The sequence below is a fragment of the Mugil cephalus genome, chromosome 19, assembly GCF_022458985.1.
Source record: "Mugil cephalus isolate CIBA_MC_2020 chromosome 19, CIBA_Mcephalus_1.1, whole genome shotgun sequence".
NCBI lineage: Eukaryota > Metazoa > Chordata > Actinopteri > Mugiliformes > Mugilidae > Mugil > Mugil cephalus.
This window is the reverse complement of record NC_061788.1, coordinates 17525551-17544695: the sequence shown is the minus strand read 5'-3', so window position 1 is coordinate 17544695 and position 19145 is coordinate 17525551.

Below are 19145 nucleotides of genomic sequence, written 5' to 3'. Positions count from 1 at the left end.
CTAATGAGGCAGCAGTCAAAAAGACGCTAGCTAGCAGAGCAGAGCAAAGTGACCTATGTAAAATTGCTTATTTTCTCTGTATTGGTATAAATTTATTGCATGTATTACATACATTTTAATATTTTTTTTAAATGTTTGAAAAAAATGCACAAGACACTATAAAGTATCTGAGAATGTTTTTTTTGTGTCCATGTAAGGATTGTTATTGTGTCTGTTTTAACTACTTTATGCCCTTTTAAATTGCCCCCTGGAGAAACATGAAGTGATGTAATTTGAATTGAATATATCATTTATTCTAGAATGTAAGTGAAAATTACCAGCAATTGCCAACGTATTCATGGTTGAAAAAAAGAAAGTGATTAGCGCTACAGCTACCCAATTCTTTTATTCTGTCAGGGTTTGCACAAAGTAATTTAGGCATCATTAACCTGTGGAAACTCCTTGAATTTTGGAGGAAAAACACATACAGGGGTACTGGAGAAATCAAAGATTTTTTGAAGTTTGTTCTTTAAAAAGATTTTGAAATAAAACAATACTGATTTCTATCCTGACGTAGACTGAGTTCACAGTATACTGCAAGTTTTGTAACATGCAAGTTGGATTTCACTATAGGGACTGTTTCAACTCACACAGATAAAAAAAAAACTATTGGATAGTGGTGCAACCAATCAAAGATATTTCATTGTAAACAAATTCAGTTTAATAATCCCAAAAAGCATGTCCAAAGAATGTGATTGGCCCAGTAGATCTTTGAAAGCTGGTCTGGAACCTCTTTTTGCTTCTGCGGACACAAGAAAATGTGGATAGGAGAGGTTGGGGCTGGTTTCCTACTACTAATTCACTGCATAATGTCCTATCATTTTAAAAGTCAACCAGGTCTTTTAAAAGATCCATTAGTCCACTTTCCCTAAAACATTTCATTTAAATTCTTTAGCTGATGTTTTTATAGCTAGTTTTTCACATTTCACACGTTCTCTTGCATGCACTCAGAAAGTCGAAATGACTTTATTCTACAAAAATGCATAGCCTGGTAAGAGTAGGCATGGGAATTCATGGGAATAGTGAAAATTGGGAAATTGACTATCACGCTAGCTGTACTGGAAACCTGTAGATGTGAGAAGACATTTTAAAAGCAGTACCAAATACGTTAATTATATGCTGATTAAGGTCATAACTTGAATTATAGAGGGTATGCACATGAATAGCTCAATACTGAATACAAAATGATAATTATCATGTATATTTATAAATAGTACTAGGCCGAGTTTAATATAGAACACACTGGGGGTCCCTACTTAATCTCTCTAATCAGTTTGGGGGACCTTGGGCTAAGAAAAAATAATGGGGAGGAGATTTCGTGTAATTGACTGTACCAACAGATATTAAAAGCAGTTGAAGAGATATTTTACAGGCTCCCAAAAGCTAAAGAAATGAGAAGTAATGGATCGCTGCATTACGAAGAAGCAACTGGAATCCAGGCACAGAAACCTGGTGTTGTGGTTCACATTTACTGTCAGGTAATATTCATTTATGCTGTGTTTTTTAATGATGTCATACCTTAAGTTATTTAAGTTACGTTCTGGAGGGCCATCAGATAAGTTTGCGGACGCTGTTTTGGCGTAGTTACGGACTATAGTAACTATTTCAGTACAGTTCAATGAATAGCAATGAAACAATAAACAGAATATTTGTGATCACTCCTTGTCATCCTTTTAACATCCGGTCAGACACTACAGTATTGTGTGGTTAGTGTTTCTTCTCAATAAAGCTCTTAGCGTTAGCATCTTCAATTTAGCTATATTTATCATTTGGGAGAGCCAGACCAAGACCGCGAAGCTGGACTCTGCGGTGAGGGTGGCAGAAATGAGGACACTGGACAAACTGCTGGACATTATGGACAACACTAGCAACCCTCTCTTTGCACACCGTCATCAGCAACCAGAGGAGCCTGTTCAGCGAGAGACTGCTCCTTCCCAAGTGCAGGACTAATAGACTCAGGAACTCCTTTGTTCCTCATGCCATCAGGCTCTACAACTCCTCACCCAGGGGGGACGGGGAAATAGGCCACAGAGGACAGAAGGGAAGGAGTGGTGGTAATCACCCACCCACTGTGCAATATTTGTTATTTGTAATTTAATCTGTTAAGAGTTTGCCGTTTATTTCTCATATTTCTATTTTGTATATTGCTGCTGAGGGAGTCATCCCAAAGGGATCAGTGAAGTTGAGACTTAGTCTAAATGTAAGTCTATCATAACGGAAATGACCTAAAACCAACTTAAAGTAACTGAAACTGGGGCTAGTCCACTTTTCCAAATATTCATTTTCGAATCCATTTGTCCTTAATTTGATCTGATAATGCACATTTTCCCCAGGCTCCCTGTATTTACTGATACATTTCACTATGTTGTTGCCACTCAGGGGGGGCATGGCCCCAGGTGGCAGTGACGTCAATGCATACCTTCTGTAGTCTCATATCCTACTGTACTTCTATTATTCCATGGTTCACGCTTCTGGATCTTGATGGCACCAGAATAAAGACCACAATGAAACGATCTATTGAGTTTAAAGATAAAAATCACTGTACATGAGGAGCTGACATCGGGAGACAAATGTGTGTAGAGGCTTTGAAGGCTGCATGACCTTCGATGACAAGGAGCCACTAAAGCTGCGACATGCGTCCCAGCATGGCCTTAATAAAAAGGTGGGCCACGTTTCCTTGACCATGCTCTGCTGCAGATGTGAAATAATACCGAACTGTGGGGATTAACCTCTCATTCTCTGTTTTCCTCCTGATATCTATCTCACACAGACTCCCCCCCCCCACCTGTCGTCTTTTCACTTGATTCATTGATTTAGCCCTGCAGGTAAGATGAGAGTGCTGCAGTGGCAGGATGAAGCACTCGCTGAAGGATATGGACATGATTGTTGCTAAAACGGAGAAATTACAGCTTGTTATACAATTTGAAGCTTGTAAAAGCCTAGAGGCTGGAAGGGTGCAGTTCAGATTAGAAGGTCAGCAGCTCAAATCCACAAAAACACCCGAGGAAAGCGAACGATAACATTTTTTCCCATGGTCAACAAACGCTGCTGAGAGAGGAATCTAAACAGACTTTTTCCCGACTTGTGCTCTGTCTACAACGCTGTCAAGAATTTCCACCTCCGGACCTCACATCCTTAACATTGGTGCAGATGCAGTTTTAGCTCAAAGTGACCTCATTGCACTCCACCACAGTTGTTAACTTGTACACATAAAGTATATAGGAACTAGAAGGTCGCAGACTGTATTAAAAGAATGGGAGATTTCCAAACACACCAAGTTATTACTGTGAGTTTTTTTTGTTTTCTCCTACCTCACCCTACGTATGTAAGGAAAAAAAGACAAAATTATAATTGACTTAGCATAACGTGTAGTGCAGTGTTTGGTTCTTACTTAATTTAATAATTCACTAGTGCAAACCCTTGGAATCTTAAAACTTTATTCAGGCTGGGTTTAAAAAAAAAAGAAAAAAGGAAGAATGTATTTCACACCGACATGCAAATCGATCTTGATTGGAACAATCCAATATAGAGTCATTAAACACTGATCAGATCTCCCTGTTTTTTTTTTTTTTTTTAAATTATATGCCATTTCCTGCTTCCTCTCATCAGAGATCATTGCTGGTCTCACATGACAAATCTCGCGTGACAGTGGAATGAAATAACTCTAGTGAGGGAGATCTAAAACATAACAGTAGCCACAACTCTGCAAGCACCCTCTGGTCAGAAAGCTGATTGGATTTGAAAAGTATGAAGACAGAAGCGAGAGGTAAAAACCATTAGTTTTGTAAAAATCTCTTTCAGTGAAATAGTTTCGAATCCCTCAGCAGGGGGTTACTGAGCAGCATCGGACACCTACCTACAGTTCTGCCCCTGCTGCACGATTTAGAACTTCATTCCTCACTTTAATTTTGGAGATCTGGCAGATGTAAACAGATGCGGGCTACAATTTGAACCGCTTTTTTTTTTTTTTTTTTGCCAAACTGGCCCCATTAAAGCTATATTGCTGGGCTTTTACACATAAATGAATCTCTGTTTATTGAATCCTTTGGCAGAAGAGCTCACACAATGCTGATCAAGCTAATCAGCGCCAGTAAATCTCTTGAGTTTTTATTCTGATGTCTGTGGCAACATTCTGCCAGAGCTGAAGGGGAGATGGGGTGGGGTACAGCAATTAGAATTATGGCAGACTGTGTGCCAGAAAAACAAGTGTTACAAATATAATTATAGTCTCCAGATGAGAAGAAACTTCGCATTCAGTGGAAAGATTACAGGCTAAAAAAAGAAAGTGACTGATGACGAGCGCAGACGTGGATTACCGCTGGTGTAGCTTTTCTTCTTGGGTGAGTTTAGGGATGGAGAGACTGCAGGCATGCATCACATGCATGCAATAAAAGTGCCACGGCGTAGCTTTAAAATGAGCCATTATCTACACCAGTCAGCCACAACATTATGACCAGGAGAAGTGAATAACATTTATCATCTTGTGACAATTAAATGTTCCGCTGGGAAACGAAACAAACAAACATGAAAAACATCACAATGGCCTCCAAATTCACCAGATCCCAAATGGATCAGGTATCTGTGGGTGATCCACAGAGACCACTCCCCTCAACCCTTATGGCCCCACTGACAACATTCTGTTCCCAGACACCACAGGACACCCTCCACAAGGGAGACCCACACAGACATTAAGACAGGTGGTCATAATGTTATGCTTGATCAGAGAGAACATTTCAGGGAATGCTCTTTAGGTGGTGTAAATCATACTGAATCTAAAAATGTCAATATGGTTATTGGGTTATACTATATTTGGAGTGTAAATCTACATTTTGTTGGATTTTCTGTATTTTGTAGCATTTTGTCAGTGTTGTCTAATTGGCGAAAATGTTTATTTAATTCGGCGGAATCTCAAACAATGGCCGTGAATGCTGTTGCCACGAACCAATAAACCGAGAAGAATCTGGATGGAATCTGTCATATAATATGCATGCCAAGAGAATATTATATAAATGCGCCAGTATGTTTCACGGGGTCCAAAGTGACACAGTGGTTGCGTTTGATTTATTCATTGTGATCCATTTTTATTCGTCATCCTTTAATCCCATCCCACTGTTGTTTTATGTGGTGTGCCTAAAAATGTTTTGCAATATATACCCTGAAAAGACATGACGGGGTTCTCTCTGCTGAAAGGCTTTTAATCTGAATTTAAATCTGAAGTATTCAGTTTGGTTTTTAACAATGTAGAGCAGTAATTGTAACAGGGGAAAAAGGGAGCAATTATACTTTTAAATTTAATAGCCAATGTTGAATTGTTTTTACATTCCCTCCTTTAATGGGTAGACAGGATTCCCTTTGAAGAGGTAAAACCACATTTTTGGAAGACTTTGGGTGCTTTGGTAGACAAACAGCGAGAAAACAAGATTCCGCCTGGTACTATTTATACCAAATCCTTGGCAGAATATGTGCGGTTTGTGGTATTTCAATAGGCTCTTGTGACAGTTCCAGTCAAGGGGTTGTTGAAACAGTTCAGTGGCACAAGATATCTGATTTCAGGGTGCTTTCTACCAGTGAACTGTCGCACCTACAAACAACTGGTTCCCAAATACCGTATTCTAGGAAGTTAAATGTTATGTTTGTTCCCTTTCTAGTATACATTATTCAGTAATATGAAATTGGGGTGTTACAGGAACCAATAATCCTGCCTTGTTGGTCAAGAAAAAAAAATTAGAACCATTGATATTCCAGAAACCACAAGCAGAGCTTTTTTTTTTTTTGCTGTAGAATTTGATTTCATGTCTCGTTATGTTTCATGGTTTTCAGAGGCCAGGATCATGCCAATTGATCTGATTGTTTTGGAGCGACTCTTGATTAGATTTGGGTATATCTTTTTTAGACTCCAGTTTCCTTCCACCTCCAAAGACATGCTCATTAGGCTGATTGGTGACTCGAAATTGTCACTGTCAATGGTTGCTTGTCTCCATGTTAGTCCTGCGATAGCCTGTCCGGGGTGTACCCCGCCTCTCACCCAATGACAGCTGAGACAGGCTCCAGCAACCCCCACGACCCTAGTGAGGATTAAGCGGTAGGTGAAGATGAGATATCTTTTTTAGGTGAGCCTTATCTTACAGCACCCTAGGGTTTAAGAGGTTAACTCCTGCAGTTGAGGTAAACTAAGACCTTGGTCAGTAGTTGAGGAAACATGGTATGGTAGCCAGTGCTTTCATTATCCCCCTGAGCTGTATAGCACATATTGCTGACCTTTTTAATAAGTGGGCAAAATCATCACGCCACACTGCAATAACTAACTATCTGTGGTATTTTTTTATTTTATTTTTTAAGATGATGACATCGCCTCTTTCACATCAACCCTCTCTTTCTCCTTCCTCCATCAGAAGAATTGAAGAATATAATGGCCTTTATTGTCATTATACAGCATATAACAAGCTTGAAAAACTGCGATCTACAGTAAAGATTAGTTTTCTCATTTCCTTTCCCTGATTGATGTTAGCACTGATGATGTAAAAAAAATATTTACACAACCCCTGAGAACTATTGTGCAGCTCGGTAAGCTCAGCCGTCAGCAACGGCACATTCTGAATTCATTTCGGGAAATATTTAATGAGCTGTAGAAAGGGGAAAAAAATGAAAATAGACAAGGAAATGACAGAAGAAGCACAGCCAGAAAACAATTACAGATTTTCAATTAATCATCCACGAGCGCGTACACCTTAAGTACAACGCCACAAAACTAGCTTGTTTTAGTGGGTCTACCAACATGGAGCCGATTCACTCCAGTGAATACAGACTATACACAGTGTTGATATTTGGTGTCCTCAGTCTGGCCTAATCACCGCACACAAACAAACACCCGAACCAGGGGAAGATTAAATGCCATTAAATGCCAACCTCAATAAATAGAGCTCAACACTATATGAAATCCATGTGTTGGTGCCAGGCCCCATGTTGCCATCCGACCATCCACCTGACCCTGAACCAGCCCTCTGCAGCAGCAGTCCAATCCACATCTATAAATGATTATCAGATTAAGCACATCAAAACACAAATGAGCTCCAAGTTCACACCAGTCAACAAAACAACAACCAGCAAAGCCAAATTTAGTCATGACACTCAACCTCTGCATGAGTAATTCTGTTCAGCACATTGTACTTAAGCTAAAATTATGTATTGTAAAGCATGTGCTAATAAACCAGAAAAGAATACTTTACAGCTAGAATAAAAAAAACAAACAAACAAACAAAAAACAAAAACAAAACAAGTTCAGTGTTCAGTAGAAAGAGGGTTGTTCACAAACCAGGGGGTTAGTGTAGATGGACCACATGCCTAAGTGTTCTATAGGAAGACACTGAATCTCAGCTTTCTTCCAGTGCTTGGCACTACTGTTTGAATGTGTGTGCGCTTGTGTGGATAATTGTTTCACTGTGACTATATAGTGCTTTGAGTACCAATAGGGAGAAAAGCCTATTAAAAAGACCATTTACCATAAAAATCAGTGTAAGTACATGCCTTGGCAGCAAACAGAAGCTTACCAATTACCCATACACCATACTGTATATAGTTGGTATAAGTTATATAGTTGGTACAAGTTATATTGCTACATAGTTAGACAGTTAGCTATATTAGCAATATATACTGCTTAAAAAAAAAACAATAAAAAACAAAGGAGCACCTTTTAATCAGAGTATAGCATCAAATGAATTAAACATCTGAGATATTGATCTGGTCAGTTAAGTAGCTGAAAGTGTTGTTGATCAGTTCCAGCTGCTTTGGTGCAAATGAAATCAACAACAGGTCCACTTAAAGTGAGCCAACCCCTAAAACAGAAATGGTTTTACAGGTGGAGCTGCACAGGGCATTAGGAGGTCCTCGACCCATCAGCAGGACCGCTATCTGCTCATCTGTGAAAGGAGGAATAGGATGAGCACTGCCAGAGCCCTATAAAATGACCTCCAGCAGACCACTGGTGTGGATATCTCTGACCAAACAATCAAAAACAGACTTCATGAGGTTGGCCTGAAGGCCCGATCCCCTCTAGTGGGCCCTGTGCTCACTGCCCGGCACGGTGTGGCTTGATTGGCATTTGCCACAGAACACCAGAATTGGCAAGGAGGAGATAACCCCAGGACACTGTCCTCCATCTCACCAGGAGCATGACGTTGTGAGGCATACACACAAAACTGCAGACCAGCCTTCCCCATCATTTTTTTAGCGTTTTTTTTTTTTTCCTTGAGATCTGTTTTAAAAAAACAGCCTGTATGAGTGAGCTTAATCAAGAGGTTCAGCAAATGTTACAGTTTGTCACTTGAAAGCTGCATGTTCATTCCACACAAGAATATGTTTTAATATTGAAAGAACACCCAATTTTAAAACCATTCAAAATGACCACAAGACTATCATGCTACAGTAGCTAGCAGCAGTGTAAACAGATATTGTTCCCACCATTATCATTTCAATGCGGTCTTCAAATGTAACTTGTCAACTTGTGGTTATGTCATGGGAAGTCCTGTACACAAAATGTTCTGCCTTCAGCCCTAAGTTGTGAGAACACTGCTGCTAGGCAGCTACAAGCATCTAGAGGCCACAGAAGCTAACAGTTAGCAAGCAATCGACCAGGTAATGCAATGAACCCCTTAAGAGGTTGTCAATACCACAAGAGAGGGACATTCAAATGGAGTTAAGGCTTCAACGCTGAAAACATGACACCATTTAAAGACAGCACTTTTTAACCTCGGTCAGAAGAGCTCTTTATGTTTATTCTCAGACCCCTTAGCTGCTTACCTGATTGATTTTCTTTTTGGCTCACCACCCTCACTTTCAGAATCCTGTTCTTCACCTTCCCATGAGCTCCCATGCTAGATTGCAAGTGTAGAAAGTCTTGTGTGTGTGTTATAATCCATTCTGATCAGACAGGTGCCCTGATGGCCCATTGTGGCACTGCTGAGGTGACATGACGAGAACGCGGACTTGTTGTTTGTCAAGTTGGCTAAGACACAAAAACTGGAACAGTCATGTTGTCCTGCTGTATTATTTCCTTTCCACCTGAAACCGACAACCAACTGCAAAAAAAATATGTGGAAACATACTGCATAAGGACCCAAAAACACCAAAACTACAAAAAGCCACCACATGTCACCATTTCTCAGTATTATCACTGAGGTCAAGGAGTCAAGCCTCCATTTTTATACCTGCTGGGTTGTACCAATACCAGTTAGTGCTTAATAATAAATTATTCCACATAAGATTAACACTCGGTCTATACAATGTCCATACAGTTACAGCTGAAATCACAGGGAAACACATTTTAGACAAGTTCGTATATATAAAAAGACAATGAAAAAGCAATTGCTTCTTAAAAACACCAACACCCCTTCAACTCTAACATACTTGGTATCTTCAGCCTAGAACCTTCCTTCATCAACCAATAGAGGGTGTGCATTGACATCACTGATCCATGACATCAATTATCCATAAGGACTAGTGGAAAGTGGACTAGACTCAGTTTCAGTTAGTTTCAGTTAGTTTTAGGTCATTTAAGTTATGATAAATATAGCTAAATAAAAAAGAGCTTTACCGACAAATATTCTGTTTATTGTTTTATTGTTATTTATTGTTGGAACTGAAATATTTACTCTTACCAAAACAACAACATTGACAAACTTATCTGGCAGCCCTCTGGCAGAACATCATTTAAAGTATAACTTCCTCAAAAACATCAAAATAAATAAAAATAATAATAAATACAGCATAAATTAATATTACCTGACACTAAATGAGAGTCACAACACCAGGTTTCTGTGCCTGGACTCCACTTGTTTCTTTGTAATGCAGTGATCCATTTACTTCTCTTTTCTTTGGCAAATATCTGTAAAAATATATCTGTGAGTGCTTTTCAAATCCGTTGGTTCAGTCAACCACACAACAGCTCTCCCCCATTTTTTAAAATAATTCTACAATTTAGACGCTATTAAATCCAAAATAATGCAGTTAATCTCCATGCTCAGCTGTCACTTTTTGCCACTCGGTGGCTGTAACTACGGAGACTTCCCGCTTGACGTGACATCACAGCAGTTCCTGGCATGGAGTTCCTGGTTTAAACCATGTGGAAGTGCAAAAAACTGCAATTCATCGAGTGGTCGCTTACGGCTGGCTCCAAAAGGGAGCAAATTCCCATAAACGACCATGTTAAAAAGTCCAACTTTACATCATTATTAAACATATTTACAGCCTGGTACAATAAACGATTTTGGTCCCTTTGGTTTTGGAATTATTTTTAATTTGTATACATTTGTGTGCTAATCAGTATTTCTAATTACAACAGTCAGGACAGAACACAAGCTCTCCCCCATTCTCGTCACTCCTTCATATCATTCTCCCGCTCCGCTATTCCTCCCCATCACAGCACTCTCCCCCTCCCTCTATTCTCTTTTTTCGATTACTCGTTGTCTATAGATGCGGTCTTGTGATTGGATAATACAGAAGAAGGGGCGGTCCAACCAGCTGACTCATCAATGGGAAGGCTCCTCCTCAACTATAGACAATCAATCACAATTGTCCTGTATTTTGGGATATAATGCTTTGGAATGATGGAAACTTTGACCTCTTTGGAAAGCTTAGGCGGACCAAGGAGGGGCCGTGTAACTACATGAATTATTTTCTATGTCTCAATAAATGTTTTATAGATAGCAAGAAGTAGTCTCGGTCATTCTTTTTGAAGAATTTATGAAGGCAGATTCTAACTGTAGCTGACAGGTAGCAAAGAGTTGGGTGGACGGGTCTCAATGTCCAGGCAGCTTTAGCTCTGCCCCAACATGACCCCCATGTCCATATTTGGAGTCCATCCAAGTGTGGGCGGAGTAAAGCTCAACCACTACGGCTACTTGATTTAACACGCACAATCCTACTGAACTAAATGGCTATGTGTTTTAAAGCTGATTATAAATTATATATATATAACATAAATAAGAGCTATCTGTGGGAATCAAACCTATACCTCATTATCACAAGACTGTAGGTCTTTCAATGTACCACTTGCCCTACTACTACATAACAAGGTGTATAAAACTTTATTTATTCACGCCAACATTTATGTCACAGTGCCTTCATGGTTTAGTAGTATTATAGAATCGTTAGTACTGAATTCAACGCTGTTTAGTGACAGGGTTTCAATACTGAATAAAGCAGGAAAGTCGTTCATATGTCATAAAACATTTGTCCGAAACAAAACTACATACGCACGTGACGCCTGACTAAGAATCCAAGTGATAAAAATAGCAATGTATAGCAAGTGTATGTGTGATTGCACAGTTGTACTAAATGATGCCGCTACATATGCTCTTTAACATACTATCTGCAATGATTCTCCACAAAATACGCAATCTGACACAACACTTCTAACTCTTAAAGCAACTCACATCCACTTAAGTGATCCATAAGACAAACCGAAGAGCTTAAACTGCTTCGAACATCATCAAGTGACCGAAACCATGCTTCAACACACTGCTTCAATACAATTGCTTCATGAGCTATGATGCATGTGTCAGAGCCTTGGGTGTCAGAGGACTATCAACCTCATGAGGCCCCAAATCACTTGATCCATTTGGTTTGACAAGTGGTTGTGGAATTAGGAGGAGGGCAAATATATTTATGTAACTTGGACAATGATGTACAGAATAGTGGAGATTTTATTCATTTTTATTCAGAAATAACAGTTTGTCAACAGTTTTTGGTTTTAGGTGTAGGGAAAATAAGTTAGTAAACAATTAAGTGTAATAACTCTACTTGTTGGAAGGGGGCACCACTCACAGGCATACATTGTATCCTGTAAGAATTAATCAACAATATTGGATCTATATTAGTAAATAATCAATCTCATCATATCTGAGGCATCAGCTCTCAGTACAGGGATCATTCTGGACCTTCACAGGGATCATACAAGGACCTTCTGATGATGACTTAAGTGAAATATTATTACAACATTACAATGGTGAATGGTGAATAATAAACAATATGATGAATAATATAACAGAGTAATCGAAGTCGTGCGTGGCGAGAATAATTCAAAAATAAAACTTGAACACGCCATCTAGCGGGCAACAAAAACTTCAAGTTAAAGTAAAAAGACAAAAAATAACTAAAAAGAGATCTGAACCAAGAGAGAACTGGACTCTAAAAAGATGTGAGCAAGAACACAGAACTGAGGCTGACCATCCTCTGGTTATCAACTCTCCAGGCTGTGTCTCTTTGTTACGAAACTGGTCTTCGCGCCTTTCTTTGATTTACACATGAATGCTCGTTTCAAGAGTATTAAATAATGGTTGTACTTCTCACAATGTTAAACTCAGAAGCAGAGGTGGGTAGTAACGAGTTACATTTACTCCGTTACAATTACTTGAGTAAGTTTTTCAAAAAAATTGTACTTCTAGAAGTAGTTTTAAATCACTATATTTTTTAACTTTTACTTGACTAGATTTGTGATCTTTATCCAATTTTGAGTTACAAAAAATAGCAAAACTGTTTTCTTGACACAAATCAAGAGCTGAGTAAACATTATAATTTTGGTTGCAAGTGTACATTTCATGGTTTGTCGTTCTAGTCAGAGAGAGAGAAATCTTGCAGTCCTTAATTTATTTACGATCTTTATCTGTTTGTTCTTATCTGTGGTGCCAGTTGGTGGATTACACTTAAATAAGAGAAAACTTGAAATCCTTGTTCATTGGCACGGGAATGTGCACAGGAAAAGCTTGTTTTATGGCTTTGTTTTATGGTCTCAGAAATCTGCAAAGGAAACAACAGTCCTATCCATTATGGACTGTCTGATGAAGTGACCCCTCCTGGTGGGTCAGGGAGAAATAAAATGTTCTCCTACATAGGCGATTCCTTTTTCTTTTGACACAACCTCTCTGACCTTTGAAAACACCCTTTCACATGGTACAGAAGATGAAGAACAGGAAAAAAAAATTGGGGTACAGACATTTTTGCGTCCCCCAGTAACTGGGAAGAACCCCCAGACTGCTTATATTTGGCTCTGAAACTGCGCTGGACCACCACAGTGGCATCTGTTGTTCCATTTTGAGTCTTCTGTGACTTCATAACACTGGTGTCTAAACAATGCCACAGTTTGCTACCTAAGAGGAAACCACAGATCATGTTAGTAAGTGTTCAAACAGGAATAATTGTTTTCAAAATGTAAAATAGATTGAGTCCAGTGACATCATGAGAGGTGGAACCCTAGGGAATTTCCTCCCTGCTTTGTATTGACCGTATAATGGTGGCACACTCAGAGGTCAGCTGCTTTATTGCTTCAGTGGCTTTTGTTTGGCTGAAAAATCCTATTGCTTTAAATCGGGGGTCCAGGAGTGTAGCAAGGTACATGATGCTCATTCACTGCAAAGTGTACAGCTTCTCCTGGACTTGGCTGACGAGCTGGTCTCCCATTTCCAATGCAGGTGCCGGCTTTGTTGCTTCCTCATGAAGGGTTTGCTCCAGCATTTTCATGAGGGGCACAACTTGTGGGGCAGACATATTGTCTTCTGCCAACAGCTCTACAATGGCATTGTAGAAGGGAGACAGCAAATAACAGCACCTTCCAACAATGATGAACACATCTGATGTTAAGAAGGGGATGTCATGTTGAGCTAACAACCTAATGTTGCACCATCAAATATGTGCTGTCCCATCTGGGGTCTCCACTTCTTGCATTAGCTTCATTTGTTTCCATCCAAATGAAGCTGCACTTGTGTAAGCTTCTCTTGAGTAGGCAATTAAATAACTGCAGTAGGAACACAGACAGAGTTATAAATTGGAATAAAGGGAAAGATCGTACCTTAGCAGTGGTGGTTCCTGGATGCCAGATAGCATTCTTCACAATCAGATTCAATGTGTGTGCAATGAAAATATGGTGCTGAAGCTTCAGGTTTCTCACACAGGCAACCATATTGGGAGCACCGTCAGTGACCATACATGTCACCTTATTAGTGATTCCTGAGCTATTTTCAGCAGTGTGTGATTGGGGGAATGCCTGCACTCCCAACAGCACTGAATTGAGCCTGGTTTTCTCACCCCAAAAATGGCATGTTACAGCCAGGAAGGCATCCATGTTGATGGATGTCACATGTCAGAAATAAGGCTAACAGCAGCCACCTTTTCCACTTTAGCCTTTGCCTTCTCCTTAGCTGACTCATACATGGCTTCCACCCGGCCTTCAGAGCCTAAAGGAAAAGTATATACTGCTGAACTGTGACACATACAATAAAGTACTCATTCATTTCATGCATACATACCTGCCTTGTAGGGAGAACATAACTTCAATCGAATTTTGGACATAAATGTCCTGAATTCAACATCATCCACAATAATAAAGGACTGTGTGTCCCTCACTATGGTGGAGACGGGGGCTTCATCTTACCTAAAAAAAAGCCAACATGGAAAAAAAGTGTGCGTTTGTAATAAGACTTCCTTATTTACGGTTGTGTTAAGCTCCATTTTCCTCCTTATTCTTATTCTTAGCATGGATGAGGTGTTGTTATTGTACCCCAACTCCTTGCAACACAATAAACACCTCACCTTTGAATAAAATGAGAGACAGAGAGAAATACAATTCTTGATAAGCAAAAGTAAGCATCTGAAATAATGTTAGATTTAGTTACGTTATTAGGAGTTACCCGCCATCTACTGGAAACTCAGGATCTTCCATGTCATATTGCATGCGCAAAAAAAAACCTGACCTGCATTTCATCTCATCTATATATATTTCTTCTTGCTTGAATCTCGTGTTGTATAATTTTATACTAGACATTGAAATTAATTGGTACCTTCTCCTTTAAATTTGCAATTCTCAATATCAGAGCTGGGTTGTTCTAAATAGATATGTAGAACATACTTTAATATATACATATTAAGCATACGTGCAGATATCAAGCATGAAGATGAAATTAAACCACTTCAGTTTAACATTAGGTGTAAAAAAAAAAAAAAAAAAACCTCACACAAAATCATAACCATACAAATCTTACTTGGTCTGTGGAAGTAATCCTGCATTTTCCATAAGAACACACTATTTCTTAATGTTAATACACAATCACAAATTGTAATTGAAATTACAATTTAACAATCACACGCTAATCCCATGAAACAATAAGACCTTGTTAAGTAGGTTTAAGAATAAAGGTTCTATGGTCATCTTGACATTTTGGCTTTTAGTATCTTTTCTTTTCAAGACATTAATTCTTTCAGATTTTCACTTAAAAAAATAGATATTCTTTGCTGAGTTAGGCTTCAGTCAGTTCCTCTTTGCAACTGCCTCTGTAGCTTTGGAGGCTTTCACAAGGCACAGAAGTTGCTGGCATATGAAGCCATCATTTGGCGAGCTTGTAGAGATTAGGATAAACTGCTGCTCTTGAGTACCAGTATTTTAGCACCAAATACCGCTGAACTGCCACTGTTGCTCATCTCATTGCATGTAAATATATATATATACAATGGGTAAAATAAGTATTAAACACCTTAACTATTTCTCAGTAAATATATTTCTAAAAGTGACATAAAATTCTTGCCAGATGTTGGTAATAACCTATGTAATTCACACATACTAAGGAGTCAAACCATGCATGTCCTTAGATTAAGTTATGTGTAATAAAATGTAATGACATGGGGTTTTTACTTTACATGCTTACTGAAATGAATAGTACGCACAAAATCCTTGTTGGACTGAGGTATGATTTTGGCCGATTCGTCCTCACAAATACTCTTCAGATTCTGCTGTGTCTATGGGAACTGCCTCCTGTCCTGTCCTGTACTAACTGCTTTGGATCAGATGTTTTAGATATTGGCTCCAAAATAGTTATTGCCAGGACCTGAATGTTTTCCACACTGCGCCTTGTCATTAAAAAGTGCAGCAGATTTTGGCAGTTGTGCGCAAGGATGGATTAGGGATAAGGTCTTCTCTGTGATTTTATGTTGTATCATTAGAATTATGGGTACGACCTTGGATACAAACCCTACTTCTCTTCTGAAAGCTAAGCTGTAGCTATTGACAGCAACCCCAGAACCTCAAGGCACTCAGCCAAGACCTCATAGTCCACACAGCTCAGTGGCATCACATCTATGTCAGAGACGCTGGTTGTGCTCCCACTGGCTCTTGCTGCTCAGCATACGTTGCAACATGAAGAAAGATGAATTCAATTTTTAAGGAATGTCCTCCAGTTGTTGCTGAATTTCTCTAAATTTTTCCTTGGCCCTTGTGCTAGTTTTGCTCCTAGTGCTTTTTTCCCACCATCAAATTTAAACTGTGGGAAAAGCTAGGTATGTAGCTTAGCCTGAGGAGCGTAGTGCAATTCATTCTTCCATTACAAGTTTCTTCGCATTCTTGAGGTTTTCATCTGTGTGGGACTGAAGGAATTTAGTAATACCTAACAGAACAGATGACAGCGCAAGTTCCTCATTTATGAAATGACGGGTGACCCCAGGTAATGAATCCATATTCGCAGATGCCCACGTGTCTGCTGTCGAGCTGACTCCCACAGTCTTTGTTAGCTCTGCTTTTTCTTCGACTTTTTTATGTTTTCTCTTCACCATGAATTGCAGTGCTGTTCTTGAGGGCAGAACATATGTTGGGTCAAGCTTGTTAACAAAGGCTTCAAAGGCTTTATCCACCACCACAGAAAATAAAGATGGGTTATTCAGCCAATACAAAAATGGTCAAAGAGTGTGGGTGGCTGAGCACATAGGTTACATAGAAATTAGTTCTTGAACTGAGTTGTTAGAACTTGGATATAGACCAAAGCTGCTTTTTTTTCTTTTTGCACTGTTACGTTTATTTCTGCTGCAGAGTTGAACATTTTGAGACGGTGATTGTCTATCTTTTAAGGTTGGCCTCAAGTGGCCATTTTAGGAATTACACCAAATGGCACATCCTGCAAGATATTAATTTCTACAGTTTTGAAATTGTAAATAAGGATATGAACATGCGTGTTCATGTCTTTAATTACAATTTCAAAACGGTACACTCCCTGTCATGTGCAATTTTAGAACCACTGCAGGTTTCATACTACTGGTGCGCTTGAGTGGTTCTATAGCTTTGAACTCACATTATATAACTTCCACTTTTTCACATAACTGTATAATTGGTACATTGTTGTATTTCATCCTCACCATTTGGCAATCTCATAATGCCTTGACTTTTAAAAACCCATAATTCAGATGAAAGATTGAGTGACTCACAGCCAAGCAGAGCTGTTTTCTCCAATGGCCTTTTGAAATCCAGCCAAGCAAAATCTCAGTTAATTAGAAGTGAACAAAGAGGAGGGAGTGGAGGGAGAACACTGAGGGTGACTGTGGTTTTCCGTGCCCTGGTAGAAACAATGATCTGTTGTGGGTGGTGTTTCTTGAGCTCTGACCAAAAAAAAAAAAAAAAGGTGAAATGCTGGATAATGTGAAGAACCCTCGCCATAATGGATGTGGGCCAGTAAACGTCACTCAGGAGTGGAGTCAAAAATAGATTTTGATGCATGGTAATTAATACAAAAACACACACTGACTTGATCGTCGTTGTCATATTACTTAAACAACACTTCTCATTGTAGAATTTAGTGATGCTGTGAGGGAAGAGTTTGGAACTCACTGTTGAGAATGAAGGTATTATGTCCCTTTCCTCATCTGCAATAATTAAAAATCTATTCATATAGGCCTTATCAGATTTACCTTAAACCCCTCTATCATTTGTGAACTGCTGAAGCCATCTGCTTTCTTATTCCCATGGGAATCTAAAGCCAAGTTTTAATCGTTGAAAAACAAAAATCCCCTGAAAATTACCTGCCACATTTCCCTAAAGACACCAGTCATCGGATAATATGAGCCATGTTTGTTTTCCCTTTCCTCTTAGTATTTCTTGGGGATTTCTTAGATTGATGCCCCCCCGCTTTTCTAGGTCGAGAATTATCGAGGTTGCTGTAGAAATAATTAATGAGATCTCTGATAGCATTTTGAGTGCAGATTTTGGCTCATCTAGCCGCTCAGCATGGAGAGCATTAAAACAAGGGGAAGCCCAAATCCATCAAAAGAATAAAATCTCGAAGGATAATGGGACGGATGAACGAGCTAAATCACCAGTATGTGAATGGGGATGTTGATAAATCTTTTCTAAACGCTCTGAAAGCTGGACGGTACTAAACAGGCCAGCCTGGAATCTCGGCTTTGTGATATATTGCAGAATTCGGCATTGTGAAAGAAAAGCAAGCATTCAGGTGTTTTCGGAGTGTGCGAAGAGAAGAAACAAACCTGACAGATCCCTGCACTGTCCCAGTATTTTGAACGATGTTTTGGGATTGTCAAATTAAAGCGCGTCGTTCTTTAAAAGTCACTCCGTTTCATGCCCTTGATGTGAATAGACAAGCTGCTCCATGGGAATTTCTGCTCAAGTGTCAAAGCTGATAGTCTTTCTTCAACACAAATGGAAACATTACTTTTGACTTTAAGGGAATGAATTGTCAAAGTGACTGCTTGAGTGTATTGCTCTGAATCTCATCAAATGCCTGGCACTGTTCTGTTTCTGCACAGGAGGAGATTGGCTGTGAAGCAAACAGTTTCGGTAGCTCATTACTTATTTTTTCACAGGGGGGATGCATCGGTTTAGTGTCTCCTATTGTCTGCGGAAGTGGAAGACGCAGTGAGTTACCTGAACTCAACTTTCACCTTCAGGGTGGCTATGAAGGGACGGACATTTATCACCATCTGCATCCACAAGGCTCCACTGCTTATTCACACATTACCTAATTAGGATTTTATGAGAGGTCATTCCTCTTACTCTGCCACTTAAAGAAGTGCACTGCAGACATGAACAGGGCAAAACAATTTATTATGCCCGCTAACTCACCTAAATTCACAGTGCAGCATGCAGTGCCAGAAGAGATGTTTTAAGTGCTACTGTAAAATTGGCCTGTAAATGTACTCTCGCTGGCGATTAAAGGCTAATTGATAGTTTTGTGTTAACAGCAATATTCTGCCAAGACCAGGCCCAGCTCATCATCTTCAGACATGCTCACCGTAGATTAAGACCTTACAAAGTGCACATAAAGTATATCAGGTGTTGTTTG